This window comes from Falco cherrug, chromosome 5, assembly GCF_023634085.1.
Source record: "Falco cherrug isolate bFalChe1 chromosome 5, bFalChe1.pri, whole genome shotgun sequence".
NCBI lineage: Eukaryota > Metazoa > Chordata > Aves > Falconiformes > Falconidae > Falco > Falco cherrug.
In genome coordinates this window covers 67,971,756-67,985,739 of record NC_073701.1, presented here as the reverse complement: position 1 = coordinate 67,985,739, position 13,984 = coordinate 67,971,756, and the positions used below count along the sequence as shown (strand labels likewise).

Genomic DNA, 13,984 nt, shown 5'->3' with positions numbered 1-13,984 from the left:
TGAGGAGAGTTTGAGAACTACAGACTGACAAGGGGGACTGAGATGACCTGTCATCTGAGGTCCCTGCTGACCCATGCAATTGCACAAGTTTGCATTTCAAAGAAAGATGAGCTTAATTAGTTTATCCTGATAGAGGCGTGACTCAGTGATATAGTCCTCCCTTGTACTATTTAATTTTCTACCCAGTGGGACAGCAACATCTTTTTGCAACTAGTTTACTCTTTTTTTCTGGTTTGCACCCTTCAAAGAAAAAGCCTGCTTTCAGGCTTGGTCCCTCTTGTTTTGGTAGTTCCCACCGCCAGCCTCGCCAGAGTTCATCTTCACGCAGCCAGACTCCGGTTTCCCTCCACATGATTGTCACTGACCTAAGGCACCGGCTCCGCAGGGAAGGGGAGAGTCCCTTTGCCGCTCAGCCCCATCTTCTGGCTCACCTACTGATGACGAGGCAGGGATGAGTAAGCAATCAGTCACTTCAGGGACAGGGACCTGGTTACAGAGCCAGTGGCTACATATCATACTGGGCTAGACTTATGCGTGGGAATGTCCAAAATCTGGTGGATTCAGAAGAGCAAAATATACTTGTGGGAGTTTATGTTTATTGCTTTTTCTTGACCTTTCAGACCTAACACCTGTTGCTTTGGGAAATCAAAGCTGATCTGTCCTAAGAACTTAGTGAGGGATTTAGGGTTCGCACAGAGGATCTAAACGTGGTGGAGCTTTTATCTGGGTGTGGAGCAATCCTGACTCAGATCAGGACATGAAATAAGAATTCGTGAGCTGGAGAGGTCTTTTGGGCCACAGGGCTAAAATACCCATTTTAAACCTGAGTGAGACTTGGTGAGATAGGTGGGAGATGCACTTATTGCTGGTTCCCCAGAGAGCTGGGGCTTGAACTTGAACTAGGCGCTCTGTTCCTGAGCACTGTAAGGACTCTCCTGCTGCAGAAACACAAATATATAAGCACAGCCTGCACTGTTACGTGTAAGGGAATAAAGACAGAGATTATATGAATTGCACTGAGACCAGCTTCTTGCTGGGCTCACTCAACACCCCAAAGTCTTAACCCTTCCCATGAGTGACTACAAATCTGTGAATTCACATCATCTGCTTTACACCCTAATGCAGGGGCTTTGAGTTGTTCTCTGTAAGTGGCCACCTCTTTCCTCTGGTTTACGTCCTCTGTATCTGAGCCACATGCCTGATGTGGGTAGCGAAAGATGCTTCCAAGTGCCCAGTGCTTCAGACACAGAGAATGACTCTGTACGAGTGCTTGTCCACAGGTCACTGCAGGTTGCAAAACACAAAGGACACGGAGAAAGCAGACAACAGTGACAGGAGCACCACACTGCCTATATACAGCAAAGTAGCTGTTGTGCTCTGTCTGCTGCTGTTATCATTAACAAGTATCTCACTTTTTGCTCCCTCTGACTGTATTATCCATCAAGCATCATTCATTACATCGTTAGACTATAAGCTGCAAGAAGGACAGGCTCTGTATCCTCCTTCATAGTATGTGCAGTGCTATGGGGTCCTGCCCCTGACTGGGGCCTCTAGACACTATCCCAGTATAAAAGATATATAAAAATAGATCAGCAGCGTAACATCTGTCAAGAAAACCATACAGAGACCTAAAAAGTGTTTTAGTATTGAATTGCTTTACTGTCTAATGTGGGGTTCATGCAATAGCTTGCTGCAGTTTTCTGAATTAGAAGACAGATCATACAAAGCCTTGTATCTCTGGGCAATGTTCAGGGAGCTTGGGAGAAATCTGTAATTACGAAAATTGGGAAGTGTGCCAAAGATGATTTACAAGTACAGGGAAGAATGCATCTTTTGTGATGTTCAGGACTTTATCAGGTTTATTTTGGAAGCTTTCCAAGATTTATAGAAAAAACCCAGTCAAACATTTTGAAGTGGAGCAATCAGACTGAATTTCAGCTGCAGCAGCAGTTGCAATAACCCAGGGGTTTGCAGCAGCTTCCTCTCTCTTGACACAGCACCAATTGTTCCTGTTACACCAGGTAGGATCACGTTAAGCAAAACAATTTAACTGAGCGATACTGACAGCTTTTGAGGTGTGCAAGGGCAACACACAACAGAAATGGATATTGTTATCACCTGTATTATAGCCTTTGTTGTAAAGTTCTCCTGCACTCAGAGCCTCGCTAGAGTACACACTCTGTGCAAAGAGCAGGAGTTAAAACTCTTCAGAAGAAAGTTAAGAAATACAATAGAAAACAAAGATGTACCTCAGAAGTGAGGTCTTACTATTCTCATTCAGCTTGGAGTCACGAAGGTGTGGTGATTTGCTCTTGCGTAGTTGTAGATAATTGTTCCTTGCAATTGATTTAATGGGATTGCTGACTGTGGACACAGCTTTGGACTGTGGAAATGGACAAGTCCATGGTCACTGAGGATTTGTTTCTTGTGACAGCAAAGCATTGGACCTGCAGCACCAATCCTCAGATGCTTTTCAAGAGAAATTGGTTGTAGTTATTGTTTTCAGACCCCTGATCCACCTCCCTTTATGCAAGTACTTTTCTATTTGACCCTTGACTCCACCTGTTGGAGCTCCATGTCTGTTTGGTAACCCCAGTCGAGAGCTCCGAAGGGCAAGATCTAAGTGTTTTAACTAAAATGGTCATATAGTTTCTCTGTCTAATCAGCAGAGATGGAGATAACTAGGCTTCCCATCCAAGAAGTCTGTAATGGCTGGGAGTAATCAGTCCCTGAAGTGCCTGCTTCTCTCCAATGACTGACAACGGGAACTAGATGAACTGACACCTCGTTTTCAGATGATGAAATTTAGGATGAAGAAACTGCAGTATTTCTTTAAGTCATTTTAACTGCTTTTGCAGACATTGGGCTATTGATGACAGCAAACCCTTGGAAAGCAGCATCTCTGACAGCAAACCCTGGTCCAAAATATTTAGTTCACTTTTTTTTTTTCCTTCTTTCTTCTTGTTTTCCCTTCCCCTTTGCCTTCGGAAAAACATGCTGTTGCAAACTTGGAGCAGAGGTGGCATCTCCAGTCTCTGCTGCTGAACCGGCTTCTATGATGATGGACCAGGATGGGGTTCCATGCTGGTGGCTGCTGGAGCCAATTACTCTCGTTGTTCACTAATGGGGCTGCAGGAATGTATGGTGTTTAGTATAGGAAAACAACATAGGATTTGATTTGGGATCATCACTGTCACGGCTGTTGAGCATCTGGGTGGCTGTTTGTTGAAGGGAGTATAACAGCTTGCTGGGTGCTTTTATGTCACATCATAAATGACATGAGCAAGTACACCAAAGAGAATGTGACTGAAGAGACTGAGGCATTTCCCTTAACTTCAAAGAGTTGGATTTGGCCTATTAAATCTAAATTTGTGTCTGTAGGCACAATGTATGCATACAGGAAAACAAAGGCAAACCTTATTTATCTGCTTTCTGTAGGATGTTAGTCTTCTGTTTTTTAGCTGGAGCTGTGATGGTCATTTTCCTGCTGTCCTGCCCAGACTGGAAGAGGGAGTCTTCTCAGTGGCATTGTACAATTTATTTTTGTTAGCTTTTTGGAGGTCCAGTACCCCTGCAGGTGCAGGTGCTGAGAACAGTGCAAGTCAGACCCCTGATTCTTTCTGTATCAGACTAACTGGTGGCTCCTGATTTTCGAGTTTATACTGAACAAAGTCCTTCAGTTCTGCAGAAGACTTATAAATGCATGTAGGGAGAGTAAGAGTGCTTGGTTTCCACAGACCCAAATAAACCCTTGAAAAGAAAAAGGTTTCTTTCATGGTTCTCAGGAAGAGTTAGGCAAATAACTTGAGCAGCAAGAGAAGAGGTAAGCAGTTCCACAATCTCCATTCATATTATTCACACTTACATGTTGGGAAAGGAATTCCCATCTCAAGAGTGGGCTCAAAATTAAAAGAGAAACATCCCCAAGGCTTTTGGAATAGGAAAAACAAAAGAAGCTGCAGAAGCTCAACTCTCATGAATTGTTAAAACAAAACAAACAGCTGGATGGCAGAAGGGTTGTTCTTTGCCATAAAATGTTTCCTGAAACTCTTTCTTCCAAGATCCATGCTGATTATTTATTTGTTTTAGTTTTTCTTTCTCATGAATTGATTTCATTTAAAAAAAAAAATAATTAGGCATCTCATCTTCTGAATATGGTGAGAGGATGCTAGCAATAATTTGCTAGTTTCTTAAGTGCAATCAGTTATTCATCCATTCTGCTGAGCATTTGGTGGAAGAGAGCAAGGGCTTCATCACATATCCTTCTTTGTCTGCAACCCTACCATCCTAAAAGTTTTATTTCCCATTTCCCCTCTCATTTCATCATGAGCCTTCTGTCCTCAGTCTTGCAGAGCCATTTCCAGCAAATACAGCAACACTGAACTTAAGGTGTTTAAAGTCAACTGGCCCACGCTGACTGCAGCTGAGAATGACTCCATGAACGGGTGCTCTGGCAGAAGGGAAGAGGCGGTGACATGTGGCACGAGGACCATGACAAGTAGCAGAGGTCAGCAGTGCCTCCCTGTCACAGTGCTGCCTGCGTGGCTTTTATTGCCTCTCTTTTTTGAGGTCTGTGTCTCATGGAAGGTGAACTAAGAACATCCGTGGAGATGTCAGTGAACTTCTGCTCTAAAAACATGCCACTGAGAAGGGTCTTGTAGGAGGACACTTGTGTGCACTGCAGTGGATAGTGGCTCTTTGCTGGTTTTTTCCAAGTTCATCAGAGCTTTTCTGAAAAGAGATTTTCAGTGATCATGAAAATCCAGCTGATGTCTTAGCCTAGCACCACCTTTTAAAAAACCAGAGCTAAATTTCAAAGATTTCACCTGTAAATTATCTGCCTATACCCTCACAAAACCTAGAACCTCCTTCCCTTTTTAATTTCTGATGGTGCTGTTAGCCTGACTTGGACACCTGTATTCACACTGTTGGAATATTTGGCATGGTTTTGCCACGTCTCGTATTTTCCACAGAAATTGCACAATGAAGGACAGTATTTTTTAAGTGCCAAAACCTGATGGGATGCTTTGCTGGCTGTGTCACTGACTACCTGTCTTGCTTGGCTGGTGGCAATAGTGGCACATTTCCCTTATGGGTGCTGGGACCCTCCAGCAGACCGCAGGGGAGACAGGTGAGTCACATCTGTATTTGCAAGTTGAACAAGGCCAAAAGACAGCATTGGCCTGGAATAGCCCATGATGAGCCATGTTCACTGTGCTGGTTTTCACTCTTGTCTACTAGTGTGTTTCCAGACTGCCTTACCATGAGCTGGGGGGATGCGGAGGCCTCCCAGGAGTCAGTATCGATGAGACCACTTTGTTTTGAAGGGAATGAGGTTTCAGCTGTATGGACAGAAGCTGCGCTGCGCTATTCTGCCTCAGGATCTGCAGGTAGTGCCTGGCACATGTTATGTATTGTTGCAGACTTAGGCTTGGGGTCTGGAAGCTCAAGTCAGAGCTGCGCTGGGGGTGACTGTACCATATTCCTGTAATTACACAGGCTTTCCCTCCACCTATCCTTTGTTTGTTTTGTTCTCTTAGATGTAAGCTCATCAGGGAAGGTATTGACACTTGCTCTTTATTTGTAGAGTATTTAGTACCATGTGGCCATGACCTGCATAGATTTCAGTGCAAAGAAAGGCAGTTGAATCTGCTCTTGCCTGTTTGTTTGCAGCTTGCAATGCTTTCCCTGGCCATAACTGTACCGTTTAGGAAGGAACAAAGGGTAGCTACTTAAGAAATGTAAAACCTGCCTCACTTCAGCCCTGGCTATTTAATTTTGTAGGCTTAAGTCAGACCCTTAAGGTTAAACATGTTTCTTTTCTTGTCTTGGCTTGAACAGCAAATAGAATGTTTCAAAGGGGAAAAAAAAAGTCTCCGTACAATGTAGGCCAGGGTGATGCAGTCCTGCCTGTTTTTCTTGATCTGAAACACTTTATTAGCTGGAGTGCAATATGGCCTGGCCAACTCAGTTTCCATCCCATTTTTGGATGGAAAGTTGCACTCCAAACAGGCGCAGAAGCAACAACCATTTGTTCATGGACGGGTGGATGTTTGCTCATTTTCTTTGCAGCATAACATTTTCTTGGTTAGGCTTTCCTTCACCCCTTCCTCCTCCACGCACCCCCCCAAAACTGTAGAGTAAATACTTTTGGCTTACAATGAACAAAGCTCTGAGATGATAATGAGAAGCGGTGAATAAACTCTCCATTCTTACATGATACAGACTTGAACTTTGCTGAAGGGACCACATGCAGCAAGGTCAGGAGTGTGATGAAGTATAAGTTTTGAAGGAGAATCTGCAGGAGAGATAGTATAACCCACTGAGTGATAAGTGCTGACAGACTGGCACCCTGATGTTTGAAGTGCTTTCCCTTGCTGCAGAAGTATGTCTCTGATCCTGGTGTGTTATGGCCAGACTCGGTCTGTTTTGAAAGCCTATACTTTCTTCAAATGGAGACTCAGAAAGATTCACGCTGAATGTATTTAACAGAACCCTGAATTTTGGGCCACGGTTAAAGATGGATTTTTAAAGATTTGATATGGCCTTCCCAAAAGGCATTTGTAACAATAATTATAAGCATATGTCAGTACATTTACATTATTATTGTTATATATTTATGTTAACTTTTTTCTAATGCGTCACTATTCAGTTACTATGTTCAGTGCACTAGTTCATAAAGAATAAAAGCATTAAGTTATGATTTCAAAAGAACGATAGAAAAGTAACACTGGGGAAGTTCGGTCGTCTTTTAGTGCTTAACAAATTGGGAGCATTATTCAATCTGTCCGGGCAGGCTCTTGTGCGGTTCCTGTTCCTCTCTGTTTCTTTCCTGTGGGTTTAGCTTGTGAGCGCTCCCAGTATGGCCACACAGGGAGAGAAACTGAAATATGTGAGTGAGACCCAGAGCGGGAGGTGGAAGATGAAGTGAAATGTCCTGGGACTTTCCAGAAGAAAGTTGCTCTGCTCTTTACCCAGACACTAGCGACAGAAGTAGCATCAGAAGCTAGACACGGATGGTTTAACTAATATGGGGTCTTATGAAAAGGTAGCAATAGGTTTTCAATTTTTTTAAAAAAATTCAGTTTACTTCAGTTACATTTGCAAATATATATGTCAAATGAAAAGAATTACAAGTTTTGTAAATAAAAAACCTTGGGAGAGAGGAAACAGGTTTTTCATTTTTAATACCTTTCATTTCTAGTCTATGATTGTGACAATTTCCCTCTCCCATTTCTTGTATCTCCAGGACAGCAATATTCTGTCACATTTTCAGAAGATTTCTGGAACCTGACATGGCAATTCTATCATCTAGTCTGGTTCTTCCGCAGCCACTGATGGGAACGCTTCAGTGCTTTGGAAGACAAGGCGAGGCAGGCATATAACCCTTCATAGCATACAGGACTAATCAGGCCTCTCTTTAACTACTCAAATACAGAGAGTATATCTGTATAGAAAACAGAAGAAAATAATGTTTTCATTTTCATTAATAACAATAATAAAGCACTAGCAGACATGTCGATGTGTCAGTTTTCAGTGATTTGCAGCCGTGCTCCCCTCCATTGGAAACACTGAGAAGTAACTTACAAGTGCTTTCATTACCAGCATCCCAAAGGATGGCTGCCTGCACTTTCATTCCTTCCCACTTGGATGAACATGCACTAGGCTGCATGTTTTAGCTATGCAATCAGAAAGCATGTGCTCCTCAGGACCGCTGGGTCATTCTTGCAGACGGTGGACACTGAATGAAAAAGACATCAAGGAAGTAGAAATGTTGTCTTGATATTTTTATACGAGTTTAGTAAAACATTGCCTATATTTTCCCTCTGCTTCGCAGGCTTGCTGTGAGAGGCAGGCTCCCGTTGCCTGCCATCACATTCCAGCTGTAGCACTGCCATTTGTAACTTTTTAGTTCTTGGCCTTGTTTCTTTTTATCGTGGAATCCCTTTTGCGTAGCATGACATTTTCTTTCATTTCCTCTCAAGTGAGAATACCATCGCAATAAGGACATGTACACCTAGCATTGCTAAAGTACTTTCCCCTTTCAGTAGCAGGAGGATAACCCAGCCACCGGAGGGACTCATTCCTTTACCTCCTATGTCAGGGGACCGTGCTCAGACATGTCGGGGTTTTATGATGGTTCAGCAAATGATACACAGTGAAGGGCGTTATGTAGGGAGTGACTATGCATAGACCTGGAACTGGAGAAACAAAAGTGCTTGTGCTAGTAATGTTTTTTGTTGGTTTTGGAAGCATTTGTTTGGTCTGGGTATAGCCAAACAGATAAAGAAGTGATCACACAGATCTACATTTATTCCTCTCATATAGGATCTGATACTTAACCACAGTCAGCAGAAGGGGCTTAGCGGCTCAGGTTGGTAGTTTCACTTTCTGGTGCTTGCTGTTTTTCTCTGTTGGTTGTTCAAGTAGCTTCAAGGGACCCGGCTTCTATTTTTCAGGTACCTAAATGGAATGGAGGTGAGTCTGAACCTTAGAGATATTGTCAATTATTTTTACACTAAATTTTTTAAAGACAGGCTTTTCTTTTGTTCAAATTATCTGAATGAATGTGCTCACTAATAATTCTGTCAAGACAATTCCAAACTGGAACTAAGACAATAAATGTAATATTTTTGTACTAGTGAACGTAAGTATCACCAGTATTACAGGGTCATGATGGTCATGATCCTTTTCTACCTAATTAGTGCAACTCCAGTGCCAATATACCAATATACTGATTACTCTCTGCATTACTCTGATACAGCTCCACAGTGGAGACTTTGTAATAAATCTTTATTATAGATCTCTGCTACTTTCACTAAAAATGTGAAGACATTCAGTAAAATACAAGGAAGTTAATTGTTGGGAAAAGAATGAAGAAGGAAAATGAGAATGATTTACCAGATAATCAATACATGCAACTGTAAGCTTTTCTAAAGTATTGATCATCACCATTTAGGGAAAAAAAATTGCATTTTCACATTATCATGATAGAAATTGTATGATCTCAAGAAGGTTGAAAATCTTCAAAGATATTGAACATTGGCAATAGTATTCCCATAGGTAATAGTATCCTTACCAATTTATACATTTGATCTAAGTAGAAATGTATCTTCTTAGAAAAGGTAAGTTAGCATTCATCTGTAATGTGTGTAGATTTTGGCACCTGGAATCTTCAGTTTTTATTTCTCTACATTAGATTCAGTACAAAGCTTTTACGTTCACTCCTGCAACTCATTTGCTCAGGAGAATCAATTTGCCTGATGGATGCCCCTCATGTTATGAGACACCTCTATGCCTTTCCAGAGATCCAGTTCATCTCTGTGAAAACAGAATTAGTCTGTCAGTGTGCAGTTGTTTAAAATAAGCTCCATGCTTTACCGATGTGGTGGGTAAGATCATGACATAGTTTACAGATCTACACAGGATTTTAGAAGGAATTCATAGGGATTCCCATGGGGCTTGACCTTGTTGACAGTGTTATTGACATAACTCATTTTCCTCTGTTACATGATGGAAATCTAAAATGCACCCTTATTAAATAGTCTTGTTGCATTGTAGGAGGGTTACAACTTCTTTCTTTTTTTTTTTTAATTTAATTTTTTTTTATTAACAAACACATTTTCCTATTAGGGGAATTTTCTGTGGACAGAAATGAACCAACTATTTGATGCATCATGTGCGATTAAGAAATATTTCAAACAAAAGATTCTGGAATATATTTCCTGCTTTTTCTTGGTGAGGAGGGTGAAAAGGAAAAAAAAAATATGAGTCTAATTCTGTTTTTAATTAAGATGCTTCTGCTGTGACGATATAACAATTATAAAAAGCTCTATAGGAACTGAAACTGAAAACTGCAGAGAAGGCTAAGTTTTACACTATGACTCTTCTCAGTATTGCACAGCACAAATTTAGTGCACAGTTTAAAAAAACACAAGTGAACTGCTAATCAATGACACCACTTGTGATTTTCTATCCTTGTGAGTGCTTCTGAAGAGCCACTAGGTATATTATGGACATTATTTTGCAACAAACTTTGTGCCTCTGTAATTGGTCACTATTGTGCTGACTTTTTCCTTTTACACCAAAAAAGAACCATGGCCCCACATTAAAATTAAAAAATATATAAAAATTACATTTCAGATTATATTGGCATAGTGTATTGAACATCTTCCCAGAGCTACGTCCCAGAATCTATCTTGTTTTGCAGTGATAGTTTATAATTAAACTTCTTGTTCCCTGGAGGCCCCTTGTTTTGGCTTTCTAAAAGTGAAAACGCAATGTGATAGATGTGCCTTTGTTTTTTTCACCTCAGATGATTGGAACAAATGTCCAGATTTGCCTAAATTACTGCCAACATGTAATCTTTAAAAAATAATAAAAAAATGAGCTGTTTGTTTATTTGAAGGAATTCTGCCAGTATTTGGAAGCAACATAAATGCAAGAACAAATGGTCATTTAATAATTTTAAAGCACTAGAATTGTATTTATTGGCCTATTGTTTGTGCTAATTTGAACTGTTGTCATGACGTTAGTCTTCTTAATACAACACACAAATATGCATTTAATATCCTGAGGATTTTTAAAAAGGATGTTGCCTTGTCAGATGTCATTTGGAGCTGGCTTTGTTGTGATAGTTGTGTGCGTTAGATTGTCTTTTGCTTGGGTATTGCTCCTATAGTCAACTCACACAGGGCAATCAGCTCAGCCCTTTTCCACCTGCAATTCCATTAAACCTACTTCACCAAGCCTGAAGTGCTCCTTCCTCCCCATCCTTCTGCAAGTGCTCTTCACAGAGATGGTCTGCAGCTTCCCGGCAGTGGCACTGAGCAAAGTCCAGCCCAACAGGGCTGAACAGGGCTGTCAGAAGTATAAAACAAGGTCCACGGTTTGGCCGATGGGCTTGAATGATTTTTGTGAAGACATGTTAGCTCAATACCTCGCTGACGCATGCGTTCCCAGCCTTGGCTGTGGCAGATGGCATGTTACTGTCGGAAAGGCCAACGGCCCCCTTCTGGAAGCTCTGCTTTTATTTTGAATGCTCCAATTAGTGGAATTAATGCATAAGGGTTTTACAGGCAACATCCTGTCTGGAACCACTTGTTGGACAAGGCTGAACTAGAAGATACACTCAGGGTCGGGGTTAAGTCTGACACGCAGGAAAGAAGGAGAGGGGTTGTTGCAAAGTTCTGAAATTTTCTGTCCACCAGCTTGGATGTCAGGCTGGGCCAGACCCCATCAATGCATCCTGTAGTTCATTACTTGCACCTACTGGATTTTAAAAATTAAAATAGGCTTTTTGAGAGTGACTAAGCTCCATCAGTTGTGGGTTTTTGTTTAGTTGGTTTTTTGTTTTGTTTTGTTTTGTTTTTCTGTCTTTGGATATACCAAGGAGCCATAGCTTACTGTCTTGTAGCAGTAGTTCTCTAGATTAAACCATCAGTTTAGAATTGGGCTCTAAACACAAGCATAGAGGGCTTGGGTGTCCTGTGAGTGTCTCCTTGGATAAGACAATCCACCAGCTGTGGGTATGCATGCTCCCATTCCACTTTTACTATGTGGATAATGAATAATTCCTGTTTCATCTAGATGTTCCTCCAATTTTGAAAGGAAGACTAACAAGAGGCAATAATACCTCCCGTACCAAGCACCATGGTCTCCCAGGTGTAGGCTTGCACCAGTCCAGCTTGGCACAGCCAAATGCAGATGCAGTGGTGGTTTGGGGCAGCACTTATGGGAAGAGGTGCTGGCCTCGAGCTGGCTCAGGAGGCCTCATCCTTTCTTGGTCTTATTTACCCTTCATCTCCCGCAGTGCTCTTCCACTGCACAACATCCCCCGCTATCCTACAGACTAGTGCTCGCCCTTTGCAATGGCACGTAACTGCTTTACAGGCAGCATTGCTCAGGTCCCTGTCCTCGCTGGCTTCCTCGAGCTGCCGAGGTTGTCCATGACAAATGATGGCATTGTTTCCCAGCCTGGTTTCTGAGCTGTGGCAGATGCCTCCTGCCCCCAGAGTTAAGCAATTGCCGTGGCACAGGGCGCTGAACTCTGCATGACCAGTTTGAAGGATTTCTCAACTGCGGCGTCCTGCACCAGAGCCTGATTCCAATTAGGTTGGGAGCACAATTCCAGACACATGTATTTGGTTCAGCAAATGCTATTTGTTTGTTGGGTGATGATGTTTCTCTAAGCTTATGCTTTATTCATAGAATGAGTGACATTTCTGCAAGAGGTGGTGATGCATCTCTAGGGCTTAGCTTTTTTCTGGTTTTGGAAATACACATCAAACGGCTGTGGCAACACACATTAGATAACATATGTATGAGTAAAATTGCAGTGATAACCAGGGATTTATGAATTAAATTAAACAAATATAGACACTAGGTTTTAAAAAAACCGTGGCATTACCATGATGAAAGAAATAATTTTAGTTCAAGGGTGGACTAGATCTCATTTTAAAATTTATTTTTATTATTTTTATTATTTTATAATATTATATTTCATATTATAATTTTATAATATTAATTAAACGTTCAATTACCTATGGGATTTAAATGCACACCTTTTAAAACAAAATGTAGAAATATGAATATTTAAAGAACACATTTCAAGATCACTAGGTATATTATTACCTCATCTACAAGACAATCTCATATTTGATTTGATCCTCTGTGATCTCAAACAGATAGCAACCAGCTTTCAGTAGTGACTCTTCATAATGTTCCTTTTTCAATATTCCCATGCCTTGGATTAAATGGCTTTCACTGAAGAAGTTCAGTGGCCCAAATGACAGCATTTGAATCCTGAATGTGTTGGTTTTCTCTTCCTGATTTTCCTTTGGCCTGTTTTCAGATTAATAGTGTGACAGTAGATAAGCTTCTGGGGAAAAAAATAATAAAAAGAACCTATATTTCAGCATGTTACCCCAATAATTCTGTTATGCAGCATCAAAAGAACAAAGCTGTGTGTTTCTCCAGTGCCTGAGAAGAATACCTTTTTCAGCCCTTGCCTCTCAGAGATTTATATTCCTGTGGGAACGGAAGTAATACCAAAGGCAGCGGGTTTTGAGTACAGCTGTAGTTATCATTAAGAGAGATAAGTATTTGAAAAAATTTTACTATTTCAGCCATGCTTTGATATCAAAGGTATCTTGTGTGAAATACAGAACTATGCCAACAAAAATATAGATGACCACTGATTGGTACATTCTACTTATTTTTTTTTTTTTTAAAGCCTCTCAAATCTACTTGATTTTTATTATTTAAGAAATACTATCATGATAAGCTGGAAACTCATGCTCAGGTGCTGTGAATCACAATAAATCCCTACGGAACAGGGCACATATACATACCTTGTATACCTATATCTAAGTATGCACAAGTTACTTTTATGTGAATATTACATCACTGATATCCTTAGACTATTATGGATATAACAACAATGCAGATCACTTTAAAACCACTTTTACATCAGCAACCAAAAGTTTAGATCAAATACACTGAAAGAAATACAGAAAAGTGAGCATTGCTGAGATTATAGAGTTCACACATTACAAAGCAGTACGGTGTATAGTCTCTGTTTATACTAAACTTTCCTTACCTAGTAATGTGAACTTACAGAAAAGCTTTATACAGGGTCTAAAAGCCTGGAAAATAGTTTGAACAGTTTGAAGTACTGCCTTCAGCTTTCACAGATTTCGTGAAGAAGTGCAGTCACCACACTGAAGAAGGTGCTCAATAGCCTCTGCAGGACTGACCAAAGCAATGAAATCTATGTCCTGTGTACATGATGAAACATTAAAACATAGCTGAAAGAAAGCTAATGTTATATTGAGAGGTTCCATGTCAATTGTACCTCCCGATTCATGCATTAGATTTTCTTTTTTCTTCATAATTTAAGCTGTGCTTTTGCCAAACATCAGTCTCAGTACTTTGCGCCCTACACTTTGACAAGAGGCAGTGGTGGAAAAGTGGTGGAAAGTGA

At 40.9% G+C, this 13,984-nt stretch overlaps 1 protein-coding gene across 5 annotated transcripts in view; it reads left to right on the top strand.

Moving 5' to 3' along the window:
- Positions 1-13,984, top strand: part of SEMA3D (semaphorin 3D) — a 147,753-nt gene that overhangs the window by 14,471 nt on the left and 119,298 nt on the right. The window contains exon 1 of one of the 5 annotated variants that reach the window (XM_055711200.1): positions 8,191-8,374. The exons of 3 other annotated variants lie outside the window; for them this stretch is intronic. The gene's annotated coding sequence lies outside the window, so the exon portion shown is untranslated. Of the gene's footprint in view, positions 1-8,190; positions 8,479-13,984 lie in introns of those variants that run through there. One more of the 5 variants, XM_027811919.2, reaches the window with a different exon arrangement.